The 18,810-nt window shown below is 45.0% G+C and overlaps 1 protein-coding gene across 4 annotated transcripts in view; it reads left to right on the top strand.

Moving 5' to 3' along the window:
• Positions 1 to 8,814: 8,814 nt before the first annotated feature.
• Positions 8,815 to 18,810, top strand: part of Gm7361 (predicted gene 7361) — an 86,100-nt gene continuing 76,104 nt past the window's right edge. Inside the window, exons 1-2 of one of the 4 annotated variants that reach the window (XM_006535787.4) lie at positions 8,815 to 14,935; positions 15,452 to 15,593. The gene's annotated coding sequence lies outside the window, so the exon portion shown is untranslated. The remainder of the gene's footprint in view (positions 14,936 to 15,451; positions 15,594 to 18,810) is intronic. The other 3 variants (XM_006535789.4, XM_006535791.4, XM_006535792.4) reach the window with 3 other exon arrangements.

Below are 18,810 nucleotides of genomic sequence, written 5' to 3' on the forward strand. Positions count from 1 at the left end.
CACGCACCCACGTGCCCGCGCGCACACAGCCTTAAACAGCTCAATGGCTGGGCTACTTCCAAATCTCCATGAGGCTAACACACTGTCCCCTCCGGGAATCCTGAGTTATTATTACTTACTGAGACCTATATTCCATCTTTGCTGCCCTAGATGCAGTCATGGGGGCGCTGGGGCTGCTCTTCCCCAGCTCTCATATGTTGGCTGTCTCTCTGTCTTGCACTTCTCAGACATGGAATCTACTCCTCTCCTGGCATGGCAGCTCCCTCCTTCTTCTTCCTTTGGTCCCTCACCCGGGAATCCTAAAAGTCCCACTTCTATGTCTCTGCCCAGCCATTGGCCACCAGCAACTTTATTTACCAATCAAAACCAAATGGGGACAGGAACCCTCAGTATCTTATACATAGAGGCATGGAGATTCTCCTGCAATTTTGGGGACCAAATTAATACAATGCATTGAGCATCAAACCAAGTCCTCAACACTGCTCTGTAGATCAGAAAAGAGGAGATGACAGACAGATGGCATAGTGACTAGGATTCCTTGCTCATGCATGCCTCTAACGCCCAATTCTTCCTCCATTTCACCATAAAGATTATGTCATCCCTCAGAAATGGGCAGACACCCTCAGCTGTTGTCTTTCTGTGGGAGTTGTGCTGACTCAATCTTCTCTGCCTTCCCTCACTTTGGGGTGAAGGGCTTGACTGGGCATGTGAAAGCCCTGAGTCAGGCCTCTGCTCCAGGACTCCAGTTACAGTGGAAAATGAAAAATGTTCTGGTCTTGATGCACAGCAACAAAGGTAAAGATGAGGTTTTGTTGTCTAACACCAGCAAAAGAGATTAAGATAATTACTTTGTATGTCTGGTGTGTGTGTGTGTGTGTGTGTGTGTGTGTGTGTGTGTGTGTGCATTTGCATATGTATGTATGCTGAGGAATGCAGAGGCTAGACGTCGGCCTGGGGTGTTGTTCCTCTGGAGCTGTCCACCATGTTATTTTGAAACAGGGTCTCTCATTGGACCTGATGATCTCCACTGAGTAGGTTATGGTGGTCAACTAGCCAGTCCAGGGATCCCTGTCTCTGCATCTCCGCTTGCTTGCATGCCCATTGTTTTACTAGGGTGTTGGAGATTAACCTCAGTTCCTCACACTTGCATGGTAAGCACTTGTGCCTGAGCTACCTCTGTAGACCTCAGGATGCTTTTACAAAATTCTCTACCTTTTCTTATATTCTGCTTTCTGTTTTCTCTTTCCTGCCCTTGCTTCATTATAGGATCCTTCGCACCCTCACCTCTCATGACCCACTCTCTCACAGTGACAACCACAGCAGCTTGCTTCTGTTTTCTTGTTTCTTCCTGTCAGGTCAGAGGTGGAGCCTGCATGTTCCCAACTCCAGAACATGCCCCAGGGGCATTCTTCAACAGTAATAGTTAATTTCTTTGTGAATAGCACAGAAGAATTCCCATTGCAAATCTGGCTCATTGAGCCTCTGTATGTTACTCCCTGCAGGAAGCAATATATCTATGTGTCCTTAACTGTTTCTGCAGATCAGGGCAAAGCCAAAGTAGAGGGGAGAGGAATAAATTATAGGATGAATGAAAATATACACAGGACCTCTGCAGTTTTGTCTGAATCCATCGCTAGGTTCTAATCAATAAAATGTATTTTTTTATTATTTGATAGCCCACTCTAATATAATAGGGCAATAAATACCGATGAAAGTGTTCCCAGTGAGCAATCCCTTTTGGAATAATGACTATTTGATTATAGAATGATTTGGCTTTTAATTTACACCAGTGCTTAATGTGTTCTGTTAACTTAATATCCTCCCAGTGGTAAAAGTGCAGCCGCACTCCAAGGCAGTGATGAATGTAAACGCAGAGGGAGCCTCATTATGGAGTTGGATCCTGTGTGGGCATGTCAGAGTCCTGTGGCCTGCAGAGCCAGCTTCCTGCTGCTGGGGTGCTGCTTGGTCTGGCTGGGCCAGGGGTGGAGGAACACAGTGGAGGTGGCTGAGATCTTGTTCTTTCTGTCCACCTCTTCCTTTGCTGATTTGTGGGTGTAAAATAAATACACAAGGCATCCATTCATCAAGAGAACTTTGAAAGCCTACTGTGTGGCAGCCAAGTTTAAGAGAAGTATTAAGAGAAACAAATCCAGAACGCTAAGGATTGTGGGCCTTGGGAAATCTCTCTGTGTGATGAGAGTGGACACTGGCTCTGGGTGTCAGGGAAGCTGTAGTGAGAAGCTGGTTGCCTCTCCTTTCTGACTTCAGCTATTAGTGACTTTCCCCAGCTTTGATCACCAAGAGGCACAACTGCTGTACCCAAACTTTCTCAGATGAAGCGTTTAACCTGTGAATCCAATGTCATTTTTAGCTCATTAAACACACAGGCTGTACTCAGCCTCATGCTCACCTGTGTTAGCTCCTCCCACTGCTCCATACTCCCTAGGCCACTGTCTTCCTGGCTTTGTGCATCCTTAGACCCTCACTTGGCCCCCTGGGTGTTCCTGTTCGGCTTGTGTGGGCCCTGCTCTGAGACAGTTCTTGAAAGGGCAGCAGACGAGCAGACTTTCCCCTTCCATAATCCTGGCCCTCCAGATGGTCACTGCGAGCTCAGAGGACAGTTCAATATTGACACAAAATGAAACTTACAGTCAAGCTAATCAAACGTGTGCATAATTACATACACTATGGTCATTATGCTTCTTGGTAATGAGACATGGGTGATTAGCAGCTTTTGAGTGGCTGTAATTAGGCTTGCTTGTTGGAGTCAGAGACTGTGCTGGGTGTGTGTGACTGTGTGTGTGCAAGCCCACACTTGTGTGTGTGTGCACTAGTGCATAGGAATGTGTGCATGTGAATCTGTGCAAGTGTGCATTTGCATCAGTGTGCATGTGTGTGCAAGTGTGAATGCATGAGTGTGTGAGTACCTGTGTGCATGTGAATATGTGTGTGAGCATGCATGGGGAGAGAGAGTGCTGGAGCAGAGGGAAGAGCTTTGGCCCCTTACAGTGCACAGGGAAATGGTGTCTTCAATAACACCAGTTATGCCCGCATACTTTATCCACCTCACTGGCTCCTCCCTGCTGAGCATCCCTAAAGCACTTTCCCAGTCTCTTTTAAAACTTTTTATCCCTTCCTCTGATTGAAGAAGAGTAGGGCCTCAACAGGCCAGCTACTCTCATGGAAAAGAAAGCCTCTGCTTCAAGTTTCCTCTGGGTGTGTCCCTGGCAGCTCCTTGGATGGGCAGGCAGGGCTAGTGGAGCCTTAGGGTGGATTGTGAAGAGCTGAGCCAGTGTGTCTCAGTCTCTGACTGAGGAGGTGTTGCTTGGGGTCATCTTTGTCTGACTTACATTTGTGTTCATTCTCTCCTACCACAGTAGTAATCTAGTAAGGGATTACTCACTAACCATCTGATGAATTCAGATGCTCCTATGTAGAGGGTCCTCCATATCAGGTACTCAGTATACTACAGGGAAGTTAACCTTGAATATGAGCTTACATGAATAATCAACAAAACGTGTGTGTGTGTGTGTGTGTGTGTGTGTGTGCGTGTGCGTGTGCGTGTGCGTGTGCGCATGCATGAGAGAGAGAGAGAGAGAGAGAGAGAGAGAGAGAGAGAGAGAGAGAAAAGAGACCATCTTGCAGAAAGAACAGAAGAACAATAGATTTGCTTCCCAGCACTGGAGGAAGCAGACATTTTATAAACATACTTAAAGTGTTAAAACACACCAAAAAGCCACATGGAGCCATAACACATAGCAGGCACATCTTAAAGATAACCAGAAAGTAATCTTATAACTAATCATTATGTTACAGTTGTAGAACAAGAGACAGAGAAGAGGAACAAGAATAACAGGAAGAGCTTTGTAAATCAGAAGATAGATCCAGGGAAACTGACCTTAGTGTAGAACAAATTAAATAAAAAAAAATAAAAAAAAAGAATGTTGCACACAGGAAAGAGGACAGAAGGCAAATATTTCTTTGATTATTTTTTTTCCCCTGCTTTTAGACCCGCTATAGTTTTCTTTCCATTCTTGGTAGCTAGGTAGATTTCAACTTCATGTGCACTGAAGTAGCAAGGAGCACATTTTGGGTTCCAAAAGAATCCATTGTGAGCTATTCTGAAAGAGTAGTAAACTCAGTGCTCCAAGGTATGCTAATCATAAAACAGATAGTGACATTCCTCCACCCACCCACTTCCTGAGTTCAAGGAGTATTCATTCAAAGAAAGTCACCCTGACCATACTAGAAGCTGCAATGCAAATGTGCTATTGTTAGGAGCTCTTAGAAACTTTCTTGAGAGTTAACAATTACCAGGTATTCCTTGTGACACCTGTGACTTTGTACTTCCTTGTGACTCTTATCTGGTATTTTTGGTATTTTCCAACAACGCCCTTCCCACCTCCTTGAGTTGTGGTTTTTTCCTTTAAATACCCCCTTACTCAGCTACTCGGGGCGCCACAGTCCTCTACCCCTGCGTGGTGTATGACCGTGGGCCCGAGAGCGCTCTTGAATAAAAATCCTCTTGCAATTTGCAGCAAGACCGTTTCTCGTTGGTGATTTTGGGGTGTCGCCTCTCCTGAGTCAGAACGTGGGGGAGTCCTCACGTTGTGGGTCTTTCAATTCCTTTGAAGCAGTGATCGTTAAGCACATTGACCGAAAGCAAGTTGGAGTTAGACAGTGAGTGCACCTGTCACCTGGCTCACTCAGAAAGGTTGTTTTGGGGAGGGATTTTGAAACCCGAAGTCTCTCTCTCTCTCTCTCTCTGTCCTTCTATTGTTACAGGAAAATGGGAAAGAGAAACACACCCTCAGAATAGCCAGTAGAGACTGAGTAGGGATTGAAAGTATTTATTTACTCTGGTCGAGTCAGGGGTACCTGCTGGAAATCTCAGCCCGTGGTCCACGGCTTCTTGCATAGCTATAGGGCACTCAAGGTCATACCAGACCCTTCTGTTGTTGATGGGTTTAAATTATAGCCTATGTGACAAGGGCCATGCATGGGAAATGAGCCTATGTGATGAAGGACCAAGAGCAGGAAATTCCAGCAGCAAGCACATTAACAGGAGTGGAAAGAAGGTCAAGCCATGCAGGTCCTTCACCGGCAGCCACAATGTAAGGCAAGGCACTGTGGTTACTTCCCAATGGACTCTAGCCTTTTCCTAACTGACTACAATAGTATTATTTAATAAGTAAATTGTGTTACTATATATAAACTAAAGTGTGGTTTAAAAATGTTGCAGGCCAGGCGTGGTGGCACACACCTTTAATCTCAGCACTTGGGAGGCAGAGGCAGATGAATTTCTGAGTTTGAGGCCAGCCTGGTCTACAAAGTGAGTTCCAGGATAGCCAGGGCTACACAGAGAAACCCTGTCTCGGAAAAAAAAATATGTTGCAGACATGGATATCAGAGAGTAGAGTGGAAAATGCAATGTATGTATACAGTACTTACAAGGCATGGGGAGAAAAATATTTAACAACAAAGCTTTATACTGATAGAAAATTCTGAGCATTTTTCATACTTAAGGGAATATCTGAGCTGTGGATGGATGAGGCACGAGAATGATTTACAGCAGTGCACACCATGCCGAACCCATAGATCATCAAAAGGAAAAAACTGAAGAGCCTTATATGAAGGAGGAATAATTAGATAATAAGCAGAAGCCATATTGTCAATAAGTGTAACAATGTAATCAAATATCTTTCAATCAGATTTTATACTCAGCTAAACTTTCATTAGAACCTGGGGAAAATGCAGGCATTTTATGTACATAAACAACAATTTGCTTCTAAAAAATGGTTTACAAGAGACTAGAGTAAATGAATCAACAACATACAATGAAGGAGGGAAGCGGGGAACCAAACAATCAGATTGAAATAAAGACTAGACATATATCTATTAAAACACCATTATCTGTTTTATAAAAATAATAATTTGGGAATATAAAGGGAAAACTACTAAAATATTGATTTTAGAAAGAATACATTCTATTCTGATTCTGTCTGTGGCTCCATAACATGTATCTGACAAACCTTTTGGTTAATCCATGTGCCTAGCTTCCCTCAAAACAAGTGCCCTAGCACTTACTTAGAATCTTCTGCTTGCTTTGAGATCTAGCATTCCCATCTTAGCCTTTGAGACCCACTGCTTCAGCTGCAAGAAGGGGGATTTCTCCAGCCTTCTAGAACTTATGGAGGAGGGAGAGCTGCTGTCTGCAGACTGTGTCTGCCAGGGACTGCTTTTGGTTGAGATGCTCTGTAGCTTACAACTGATGGGACGCTGATGGAACTCTTTCGACCACAGCCTGAAGCCTGCAGAGAGTAATCCTCACTTCTTTCATTCGGTGTCCTAATGCCACAAAGACTTTCAGAGTTTCTATGTTCCCGTTCCAGTTTCTTTTTTCTCATTTGGATCATTACTCATGTGTGGCAAATAGAAATGTCCCTTGTTTGTTTTCCCTTTTCTGTCTGCTCACTTCATTCTTGGAGGGAAGGGAAGACAAGAACTTGGAATAAGAATGAACTATCTAAAAAATAGCAGCAACAACAAAACAGAATGGACTGTCTCAATATTTATACTTGAGAACATTTGTATATCTTTAAAGTTCACAAAAATTATGCAAAAAACATGAAAAGTGGAACAAAAGATGCATGCAGATTCATCATGGTAATTACATCTGGGAGGGAGGAAGAGTAACAAGATGCAAAAGAGGAGAACATAATTTTAACTATGTACACAGAGTTCTTTATGCAAAGTATTCTGAAGCAAACAATGAGAGAGTTAATTAGCTTAATTAGTTCTTGCTACTTGCCAGTGTGCTCCTCTTCCTAGGGTATAGCAAGTTTCCAAACAGCTAAATTACACATCTCCATGGGCCATCTGGAGTGATAGGAACTCAGGCTTCATGATAGCACAGAACAAGGGTCTTCTGGGACAGGCATCCTCTTGGCGTCATGGTGAGAAAGTGAGTGTGTCATGCCAAGGGAGAACATTTTTATTGCATGACTAAGGGTGGTTAGTACAGAGTCGTGGATGCTAGTACTATGCCCTAAGCCTCTTTGTGAGGGTCACAGCTTTGGGCACCTACCTATTACTGCCTGGCTTCCAGAGATTCCCTTTGGTCCATTCTGAGAAAAGGTCATGATAAGCAGATGAAATGAGAGGAACTCACCCATGACTCATTGAGCACTCCGGATAAATCCTCTGATTCTGTAACACTGTTCAGAACTTTGCTTCTAGCACATCTATGGTGTTACTAGGTAGGAATCATGGCAACAGCTTCAGAGAACTGGTTCTGTTTATTGGGGGTGGGAAGAAGGGGTATTTATGTACTTGGGATGGTGGCCAGGGTCTCTAGTGACTGTGTACCATTGACCAGGGCAGAAGTGCTGGAAGGTGCTTTATCTACATACTCAGGGGCTGTAGGATCTCCTGGGGGGAAAATTGTATAAGGTCAAACCAGAATTGAAACCTGATAACTGTCAGGGTAATAAATTCTTACTAGAGTTGATAGGGTGCTTTATGGTGGCAGGTTGAAAGACAGAATGTAGCCAACACCTGCTGTCCTCATGTTGGAGGTATTCAGGATTGATGCTCCCTTGACCATAACCCTGGGCCATTATAGTCCCACAGTTGCATAAAGTCTATGGCTCAGTGGCACACTGGAAGGCACCAAGTGGTCATCACCAATGGATTCCAGTCCAGTGTTCTCTGTACCAATGGTGCTGGGTGACCTTGCACCATTCATCCTACCTTGCTGTGTCTTCCTCTCCATCTGCAAAGTGATGTGAAGCTGGATGGGAACTTGCAGGCTTTGGAACTATACTTTACTGTGCCTCTTGGATGTTTGTATCCAGCTTCATCAGAGAGTTAGGTGGACACTAGGAAAGCACCATGACAAGTAGGCTGTGTTAATAGGATAGAAGAAGAGATGGTTAGCTGTGCACCTTTGTTCTGATCTCTCCATCAGCCACTCTTGCTCATGCATGGGAGCATATCACAGTATCTGTGCACTCTGGAGCTCCCACTGGCTCATTCAGGAAACCTGTGAAGTGGGAAATGTCCTTATTCCGTTGCACACACATGACACTAAATGCAAGGTTTCTGTGTACAAGTGACAAGTAGCAGAGCAGGAATGAGGGCCAAAGAATTAGGGTTGAAATGCATTCCATGTATGTAGATGGCAGGATGCTGAAGGCAATCAGGAGTAGGTTCTGATGATCTAACGTGGGCCACAACGGCCATAGCTACTACTGCACTCAGACTTTAGTACTGTTCAAGGTGCTGACAGTGAGCAACTCTGTGCTCATCCTTAAGTGAGATATTTATATACACCCCACCATACCACCAAGGCTCAAAGAACATCATGGAAGAGGGGGCGGAAAGAATGCAAAAGTTGGAAGATGTGGCAGATTGCTGTGAAATGCTGTCCTCTAGCTGTTGCTCACAGACTCACAATGGTTGTGGTGATTTACAGAGAATCTGCACAATATCACAACAGTTAATTCCAGTGTGAATTGGAAAGCGACTGCCAAGGCCCCATCCACAGCTGAGGAGATCTTGTTGGCTGATAGCTGCTGGGGGAGTAGGAGTTGCCTTTGTTAGGAGAGCAGCCCATGTGCGTATGGGTAACACTAATCGGACTCTGTGGCTTGAAAGAATAAGTGAGTAATTGTAAAAGGGGCATGAAGTTGTGAGGGAGAAGTTATAGAGAGGGCCCTGAGAAGAGCTGGGGTGGGGGTGAGGGTGATATGATCAAGATACATTGAAAACATGTACGAAACTTTCAAAGAGTAAATAAAAACTAAAAAAAAAATATATTCTAGAGAGTAGAACTTAAAAGAATCTTACCTCTTCACATACAGTAAGTACAATGTGATGGGGAACATGTTCATTAGTTTGATTTAATAATTTGAATATAGATGACACTGTAAACATACATATAATTTTAATTTTCGCCTGTACCTCAATAAAGCTGAAGGGAAGAAAAGGAAGAAAAGGGTAAAAGAAAGAAGAGTAGGCGGACCATTGTTTTCAGTTTTATATCGAACTCCCTGTCCCTGCCAACCTGCAATCAATCCTTCAGAGATGCCCTGATTTCAATCTTGCTTGTCCAAATCATGCTAGAGTAGAGTGATACACAACAAAGGAACCTCTGTAGGGCATAAAAGCTGATATTAGTTAGCAAATCAGATCCAGTGCACAAAAAATCTGTGTCCATGGATAAAGCTGTGAGAGAATGGAGTTGCTGTTGGAGGCAACATTGTTTTACCTACAGCACAGTGCCCCCTCCCACTCAGGGAAAGGGAAAAGCACATCTCATTGTGTCCTGCTTATGACCATAGGAATGATGTGTTCACGTGGAAGGGAAGGGAGTCTTAAAAACCACTAGAGTAAGGAAGGAAACAGGCCTCTTCAGCACCTTTGGAACTTAGTGGGAACTAATTGGCCTTAAGTAATGTGCATTTGGCTTGGCAGTGACAAGAATATGTGCCTATGACCGATGTTGCTGTCACTAAGTACATGATGGACCTCCAAAGGGATCCAGGCCCCGGTCTACCTTTGTTGATGCTTCTCCTCTCAAGAGAAAGCTTTTCTTTTGATCAAAGTGCACAGAAGGATATGTGCCAATGACATGTATTAGACCACGTCCTTGAATGAGAAGTCATGGTGGAGAGGCAAGGCTGGGGAGACCAGGACTTCCTGTCGGCTGCAGCCAGCACTCCATGTAGGATCCTGACTCTGCCTCTTTGACCTTGATCTTGAGATGGCTCATGTTTTAGACTCTGCTGACCTTGCAGATGATGCAGAGTGGGGGTGAGAATACATCCACAGAGGAAAGCCTGGTGCAGCCAGCTCAGGTAGCATTTTCCCTTCAGGCCACACCTCCTTCCTGCCTTTCTTTCCCAGGTCCTTCCTGTGCTGGCTGTGTCCATCTGCATAGTCTTGCAGTTGGTGGGAGAAGCCAATTCTCCATGGCCTCAGAGCTTTTGCTGCTCATAACCAGCGGGCTTTTGTCAGCTTTGCATCCATGTGGCTGATGACCTATTCTGGCCATGTCTTGGAAAGCAATGACAAGTGACACAGAAAAATCCGAGTTTTCAGCTATCTTCATAGGAATAGTAATCACTGTGGCTGTTCTTAAAAATTTCCCCACTCTGACACCTTTGTCTTCGATCCCTAATAATTTATAGAAATGCCCCCGGTTGTCATTGAAGCCGCCTGTTTCTAACCCACTCACGGAACTCACGGTGATGGTAGTTGACTTGGTCCTCCTTGCCAGCATGGTGCTGCATGCTGTCATGTCTGCACTCGGAGGTGATTAGAACAGTCCTGCTCAGAAATCATGGTAGCTTAGCACGATTCCTTAGAGATCGAGAGAATACCTTCCCAGGGAGTGGCATGAATTGCACGTGGGAATGGGGGATTGCTCAAAGCTCAGAGTCAGGTTCTCCAGTAGCCCATTGTCATTATTAATACATTTCTGACTGAGGAACAGAGAATTAGCTTGCTTCTCCTAGTCTTCCTGTAAAATTTCAGAACTTCTAAATAACAGGGAATACTGATGTCTGTTTGGCCCACCTCCTCATCCACGTGACTGTTGTTGGAACACATTCAGGGGCAGGGATGTCTTTGCCAAAAACTTGGTCCATTTGGGCTCTTTGTGTTGGATTATATCTCCCTCCCTAGAGCTTTTAGCAATTGGACTTAGTTTTTTCCTCTGTATGAGCCCCCTGCACTGATAGATGCATTAGTTCTTCCTGGGAAAATAGAAATTTAGTTTTTCAAAATGCATCTATCTCTAGATGGTTCTTAAAGAGTGGTGCCCATCCTATGAAGAGGTAGGGGAGGGAAAATCCTCTATTGTGGGGGAATGTTCCCAGGGCTTGTATAGGCAGTGGGTTTTCCCTCTCAGAAGGCCAGGTCTGTTGTTCTCAGCTGCAGGAGGCTGGGGGAATTTGCAGATAGGGAGCCACAGGAAATCTATTGTCTCACAAGTATCCATGAACTCTCTCCATCCTCTATCCATATAGGTTAACTTACAAGTGCTTCTTAAGGGTTGAAACTACTTCCTTCTGGCTTCTGTGCTCTCCCTGTGTGCCATTTTGATGGATAGTAATTTTTTTCCACAATGTAAGCCATTTTGACATGAAGAGTGTGCTTTTCCAAGGCACTTTGGACTGATCGTTTGCCATCCGCCTTTGACAAAGCTACATATTATCAGAAATACCAAAGGAGCAGCTCGACTCTCCACCATAACTCACATTAACTCACTCGGCATATTAGGCCCTGAAATTCTAATACCTCATTTTCATGACAAATGACGCAACAAGAGCCCAAAATGGCTGCCATGAATTTCATTGCTGACTGAGGCCACAGGGGAGAAGAACAAGCAGACCGCTTAACCTCTCTGCTCTCCACAAAGTCACAGGAGGATAAGAAGCTGACCATGCATTAAGGCTGCCACTTCCTTGGCCTTGGTGCCTGCCCTAGTGACTTTGAGTGGATTGGATTCTGAAGATATGAACCCATCAAGAAAACAGGGTTGTAATGGTTACATCTGATACTATCTGGAAATGGTCTCTGGATGAGGGCCTGATTGACAGCCTCTAGATAAAGGGGTCTTCTCCCTAACACATCAACCATGTGCTCTCTAGGGGATGGCTGAGGGCATTGTGTTTCCCAGCAGTTTGTGAGCTTTCATTTTATACACTTGATATGCAATTAGCAATAGGATTCTGTGTTTGCCTTAAGCCTAGAGAAACATAGAGGAACTTCTGACCCTCATGGAAGGTACCCTAGCAGCAAAACCACAAGAGTTTTGTGTTTGTCAAGCTTTTTCACAGAAAACAGAACTGGTTGGATATATGTGTGTGTGTGTGTGTGTGTGTGTGTGTGTGTGTGCATATGCACACATGTATATGCATGCAGGATGAAGACTCATATTCTGCTTCTTCTCAGCCCTCTGATCCTGTCCTGGGTTCTGGATGAGGTTGCTTAGAATTGAGGCCTCTGGTTGGGTTGCTTTACTGTGCTTAGTCTTATGGTTAGGGAAAGTCTGAGAACTTCAATGCACTATGTTAAGCTTTGTTGAATGCATGACTTAATTTAATTCTTCTAACATGCTTATACAGTAGATACTATAATCATCAATTTAAGAAGTAAATAGTTCCTTCACTGTTAAAGTGCATAGAGTTTTATGTCTGATGTCTTTTTCCTGGTGGGTAATCTCTCATGACTAGCATGATTGCAAATGGTGTGTGAGCCATGGCTGGTGGCATAAGGGCTTGTATTGTTTGTTTACTCTTTACAGAAACACAGCATCAGAGAGTAGTGTCCCTTAGCTCTGTCTTAATGAAGTCCTAAATGGCAAAGACACTGTGTGGCTAACAATTCTACAGTCCCAAAAGCATTTACCAGGTCAGCAAGTCATTCAGCTGGGGAAGAGAATGAAATCTAAGGAAGAGAGAAACAGTGTAGGGAGGGAGGATGGTGTATCTCTAGAACACTAAGAAGGGGCTGTGGCCTCAGTGTTATTCAGACTACCAGGTTTAGATTCTAGAGATATAATTACACATGGTTCAGCTTTGATCCTTAAGTCAGACCAAGAGCACAGGCAGTCACAGCACAGTGTAATGTGTCATGCAATCATGGTGTCCTGTAAGAGAGGCTTCTAATCCAGCCTGGTGAGTCAAGAATGTTTTCCAGAACAGTGACAGCTAGGTGAAATTTCAGATGATGACAAGGTCCCATTCTCCATTGCTAAACTGACAATGAATGTGCTAGGTACCACCCTCCAGTCTCATCACATTGATGTATTAATGGGTTCCATGAAAACTCACAGTTGAGTGCTTTGGAACAGTGGACACTTTCTTCATCACCAGTCTCAGCTCTGTTCTACCACTGTCTGACATATGTGTTCATGCTTTCCCATGCACACCTTCTCCCTGGAGACATACAAACACACATGTGTGTATTTCAGCTTGGGGATGCTTGCATATCTTTTCTCATTTGGTGGCTATTCTTTGAAGGCTTGAACTCATGGCAGAAGAACTGTTTAATAGCCATGGCATGATGGGACCTAAAGCTAGAGAGCAGGTAGCAAATGCTAAGCAAGAGTAAGGTGATAACAATGATTGTAGCCAGCAGTGGAATTAGAATGACAGTCTGGGATGACTGGCAAAGAGCTATAGAGATGATCAGCCAAAGTGTAGGGTTAAGGGCAGCTTTTGAAGTTATCCTACACCTGTACAACCAAAACAAACCAAGAAGGGATATTTGGAAGATGGATCAGATTGGGACTTACAACTACTGTCTAAAGGACTGCCAGAGCGGTAAGAAGGCTCCAGCAATACAATATTTGTATATAATTATTGTCCTATTTTCTAAAAGGAGTGGTGGCATTTATGCAGGTAACATGCATTTGGAAATGGAAAGACGCAAGTGTTCTAATGATGCTTGGGCATCAGTGGAGTTGATATCAATGGCAGTTAATTATCATCATATCAAAGTGTCATCATAGCATTATGCATTACCCTAGCCCAACCTTTCTTAGAGTAAGGAGATGTGCAGAACTGTTGATATGTGAGGTCTTGTTCAGACTGACTGGTTTTATTGTCAATTTGGGATCTAGAATTATATAGAAGAAAAACACCTACTGGATATGTTTCTAGGTTGGGATAATTGAGGTTGGAAGACTCACTCTAAATATTGATGATGCCATTTTGTAGCCTGGGTCCCAAGCTGAATGAAGAGGAGAAAATGAGCTGAACATAGTATATCTCTTTCTGTGGTTTCTGACTACAAAAACAAAGTAGGCAGCTACCTCACACTCCTGCTGCCACGACTTCCCCTCCAGGTGGACTGCACCCTCAAACCTTGAGCCAAAACAAAGCCTTTCTTCCTTAAGTTGCTTTTGTCAGAATAATAGAAAAAGTAGTTAGTAGAGAAAATTGGTACCAGAAGTGGGGTTGATGTACTTCACCATATAGCTTTTATGCTTAAGGAACTGGTTTGCTCAAGGAATATGGTAGACTTCAGAGCTAGACAAATACCAGAGTTCTATAAGCAGAGGTTAATGGTTCACTCCTGGTGGGAGTTTGAAAGATCAGAATGATAATAGAAATGTGGATAGAGGGAATCCTAACCAATAAAATCTAGAGGTGACAGAGAAAGCAGCAATAATTGTTAAAAAGATTAGCTTCAGTAAAGTAAAGCCTTTCTTCTCATCAAAAAGCTCTATCTTATAAAAGTTCAAGTTCTTTTGGAAGGGTCTAAACCAGCATCCATTTCTTTCTGACACCTGACTACAGACATAAGGTGTCCAGCTGCCCTGTTCTCACTCACAGCTAGAGCCACTCCTTCCTCCATGTCTTCTTGCTATGGCAGATTTGACTTCAACTCTTCAGTCCTTGAGTTGCTTCACAGTAACTAAAACAAAACCTAACATTGCTTCAGACTGAAGATCTCGAATGGCTATAGGCACTGATGAGCCTACTGTACATGTCACCTGAGAGCTGCCTGTCTATAGAATAGATGGAATGCCTGCTTATATAGATTACCCTGTGAAATGGGGCACCAGTTTCCAGAATACAGTTTACACTAACTCATAAGGATGGCCATTGTGTGTTGGATTGCTCCCCAACCACTGGCAGAAAGCATGGGCTTGTCACCTGTCCTTCCCATGGCTTGCCTCACAATTGGGCATCCTGACCACGGATCTGGGCTCTGCAGGAGAGGGCAGCTGGAGCCCAGCGGTCAACACATCCTCATTTGGCTTAAGGTCTGGCTGTGGCCTGTTCAATTCAAACTTTCATCCAGCATGGGGAGCAGACTGTCTTATATCTTCAATCAACAAGAGGAGTCTTCTAGGTGGAGCAAGCCCTGTGCAGCACCCAAATCTGGCAAACCCCTGATGTCTTGATAACAGAAATTGGTATGTTGTGGGTTTGTACATTTATTTATTGTTTGAGAAAGCATACATTTCAGGTCTTTGCTAAAATGTACCAGCTGTGTGATCTGTGCAAATTCCTGACTTGAAAATGGGTGATCAGTCCCACCAATGTTCAGCAAAGCCTTTATGTTTGCAAAGCCACTGGAGACATAATCATTTTAACTGATCTTATTAATAAAAGTGAAGAACCAGAAGGTGGTAGTTTTTTTTAAAAAGGCAGCTAAGGAGCTGCAGCATATCCTCAGGTGATGAGGATATGAGCAACCACACCCAGGTACACAGGGGTGGGTGGTGTGGTGTGAAAGTTTGGTCATATTCCCGTAGGAGGAAGGGGATTGCTCTCTCCTAGTCCCTTCACATAAATTTAAGGCCCTCTTGGTCTCCAGAGAGTCTTCTGAGATGCTCTTGTCACCAAAGCCAGCAGTTGAGGTTTTAGATTGTTCTGTTCTGCTCTGGGCTGGGAGTTGTCTCCACAGTGCATCTTGTGTTTCATTGCAGGTGTGATAGAGAGGGCCAGTTTGCTGGAAGAAGCTGAGTGAATCCATGAAAAGAGCCCTGCTGAAGAGGTAATGGAGAGCGGGGGAGGAGGCACTGCCTGCTGCACAAGCATGAGAAGCCAAGTCTGATTCTCACAACCCAGGTAGAAAATACAGATATGATGGTGTCACGGGGTCCCAGCAGTGGGAGCACACGTCTACAGGAGGCAGTAGGAACAAATTCGGGAGGCAGGAGAGACTTGACTGATTTCCCCATCCTCCTCCAAAACTTGATTACATTTGATGAGAGTGCTTTCTGCTTAGCTGGCTGGCATGAGAGGGATTAAGCTGTAGGGAGCTTTTCACACCTAAGATGTAGCTCATCACCTGAGGATATGCTGCAGCTCTTAGCTGCCTTTTTTTTTTTTAAACTACCACCTTCTGGTCCTTCACTTTTATTAATAAGATCAGTTAAAATGATTATGTCTCCAGTGGCTTTGCAAACATAATTTATTGAATATAAAAAAAAATATGGAAGGGAGGTTAGATACAATCCAAGTTCAAAACCTTGTTTTCCAGACTTGAGAACCAGAAAGAGGCTAGCTTATCTGTGCTGGGTAAACCAGTATACCAGGGACCCTTGTGACCTGAAGCAGCAGGCTCTCTTTGTTCCCTGTGGAGATGGGGGCTGAGCCATGCTGACTCTGGACAATGAGGGGGACATGTACCCCGGAGCCGGCACACCCTAGCACTGTGTTCCCTGCTCTGTCTATCAGAGCACATACACCGCCTTTGAGCAGCACAGCTCTGACATTTACCAGGCAATACCAAGGGATCTGTGCTAGAGAGAATTATAGGATTATGGAACAGCGGGGAAGTGAAAGGGCAATATGGAAATGTGGTGGAGAAAGGCTCCTTGGTGATCAATACTACGAGCTCTGTGTTAATCTCCTGTTTTGTATTTATGACCACCATAAAACTTAGAGCTAGGCCAGCGAAACCCTGGCTGAGTGGGCAGCTGTGAGGGCTGCACAGTCCTTCCCCTAAGATCAGAGAATTGCTCAATCAGTTCTCTGCAGGCACAGAAAACTGATTTGCTAAGATCATGGCTGGTCGGGGTAATGTAGGACCCGTGCAGGGTCCTGCTTTCTCCTTTTCCACTCCTGGGTAGCTCAATCGACGAAGGAGAGGTGAGATCATGCCTTGGGCTCAATTCCTCTGAACTTGCTGGTCTTCTGATACTTGGAAATGACTGTTGGGAGTATGGCCAGACATCAGTACCTTACTGGGAAGCAGCTGGTTCTTGTCTGGGCACAGCTCTTATACCTGGTTCACCTTTTAAGCAGCTGTTTCAGCAGGCAGGCAAGGTTCAGCGCGCTGGGAAAGCCCTAAGTCCAGAAGGAACCATCCTCAGCAGGGCCAGGTGCTGTGGGGCATAGCTGTGTACCTAGTAGGTCTGCAGAATTCTATGGGCAGGTAGCAGAGTGCTGAGCACAGCAGGAGGCTCAGGAGGGATGGAGGGGATGAACACAAGGATGGGAACCCAGATCTTTTCCAAAGGATGGAGGTCATTCTGCATTTCACCAGGAGGCTGGAGACCTTTGGTCACATCCCTGGTCCTCACACTGGGCTGGTCTCAGACATGACAGTGTGTGTGACAGAAAGCACCAGGGCCTGGTGTCTTTGTCCAGAACTCTATAAACGCCATTCTGCCTGCTCTGTTCTTGCTGACAGCTAGACTGTCTCCCTGATAGTCCTTCTGCTGACCACATCATGTGCCAGGGTCCCCTGTGGCCTGCTGCATCTAGCCAGTGACCTCAAAGGTTCTCACCCATAATGGACAGTAGATATGGGGATCAGGTAGTGCAAACATGGGAGGGAGGGTATTTCAGAAAGGGCAGGACACGCCATGCAGAGGTGACAGGAAGCAGAGCACATGTGTCCTGCCTGGTGCTCATGTTCAGGGGAAGACATCCAGCAGACTGGAGCTCATTGCTTACTGAAATCTAAGTTGTCCCGAGAAAGGCATTTGGCAGTGCAGTAAAGGCCATTAGGAGCCCTCCTTGTCTAAAGGTGTTACTAATCAGGTGGCTGGGTTCCCTTTGCTCTACCTGGGTAGAGACAATGGGTGGACAAGGAACTCTCTGGGTGCTGGTTTCTGGCAGCTTCTGTGCTTGATGGCAGTGAGGTGGTGGCAGGTGGGCAGGAGCAGCAGCAGGTGACACCTCTCATGTTACAGCTGTCTTGCAGGCAAGGAGTACCAGGATCCTCAGCTCTGCAGTGGCAGGTGAGCCCACTCTAGTGTAGATCTAGGAAGTCAGGAATTAGGGTTCTTCTGGTCTAGATAGCAGCCAGCATTACAATTTCTGGTCTAGGATAACTCAGCTCTGAATGGCCAGTGGCTTTAATTCTTCCAGTGGCTGGGGCCCTGGGGCCTGTAGCTTTTCTTCCCCGGTCTGCTCTCCATCTTCTATCTACTGCTGGCCTTCTTGTTCCATCTCTGGTCACTCCCTCAAGCTGGTCAAGCTGTCACTTCCTATCCAGCCATCAAGCAGCAGCTGCCCTGTCACGCACCTTAGCCCTCTGCTCTGAAGTCAAGGTCAAGCAGCCGGGTGCCTTGCGATGGGTTGCAGCTGGGTGAGCTGCTCACCGTCTGGTGTTACTGCTGCGGAGTCGCCTTTGCTATCACTGCTGCGTTATTGCCTGACACCTCTTCCTTCATGTCACCAGCCTAGCTCACATCACTAACAGTGGGCAAGGAAAGACCACTCAGAGAAACCCTTTATTGGCTCTAATACTGCAACACTGGGGAGGGGCACTGGAAGGTGTCCTGCAGCTCTGGAAAAGGGATGTTTGTATCAAGCAAGGCTGACCTTCCATGCAAATGAAGGCCAGTGTTTGCACCAATCATACACAACTCTGCCTCTCTGGCACCTGTCACAGCAGTTCCTCTGTTAGCCCAGCAAGGCTTCCACTCTGGCCTAGGTAGAAGTACTAGCAGAGTTGTCTAGAGTCACCAAGGTTTGTGATAGCAAAAAGTCCAGTGTGAACGATTTGAAATAGCCCTGAGAAGGGCTTCAGAAGCCAGAACAAACAGCTGTCATAGTGTGGTTTCCTCAGGGTGTGTGTGCAGTGTTTAAATGGCCACTGCTGGTGTAAGAATAGGCTAACTGGCTGTTTGACTGAGAAGCCTTTTGCTCAACTAAGACAGCCAGGATGGCAAGGGAGAGTGTAACAGTTGCCAGTTAGGGAACCAAATTGCTTTATCCCAGCACCATTCCTTGTACCAAAAAAAAAAAGTATTTTATTTTAAAATTAAGAATGTAGTGTGTATGTGTGCATGTGTTTGTGTATGTGTGTGTATGTTTGTGTGAATGAGCA

The sequence above is a fragment of the Mus musculus genome, chromosome 5 (assembly GCF_000001635.26).
Source record: "Mus musculus strain C57BL/6J chromosome 5, GRCm38.p6 C57BL/6J".
Classification (NCBI taxonomy): domain Eukaryota; kingdom Metazoa; phylum Chordata; class Mammalia; order Rodentia; family Muridae; genus Mus; species Mus musculus.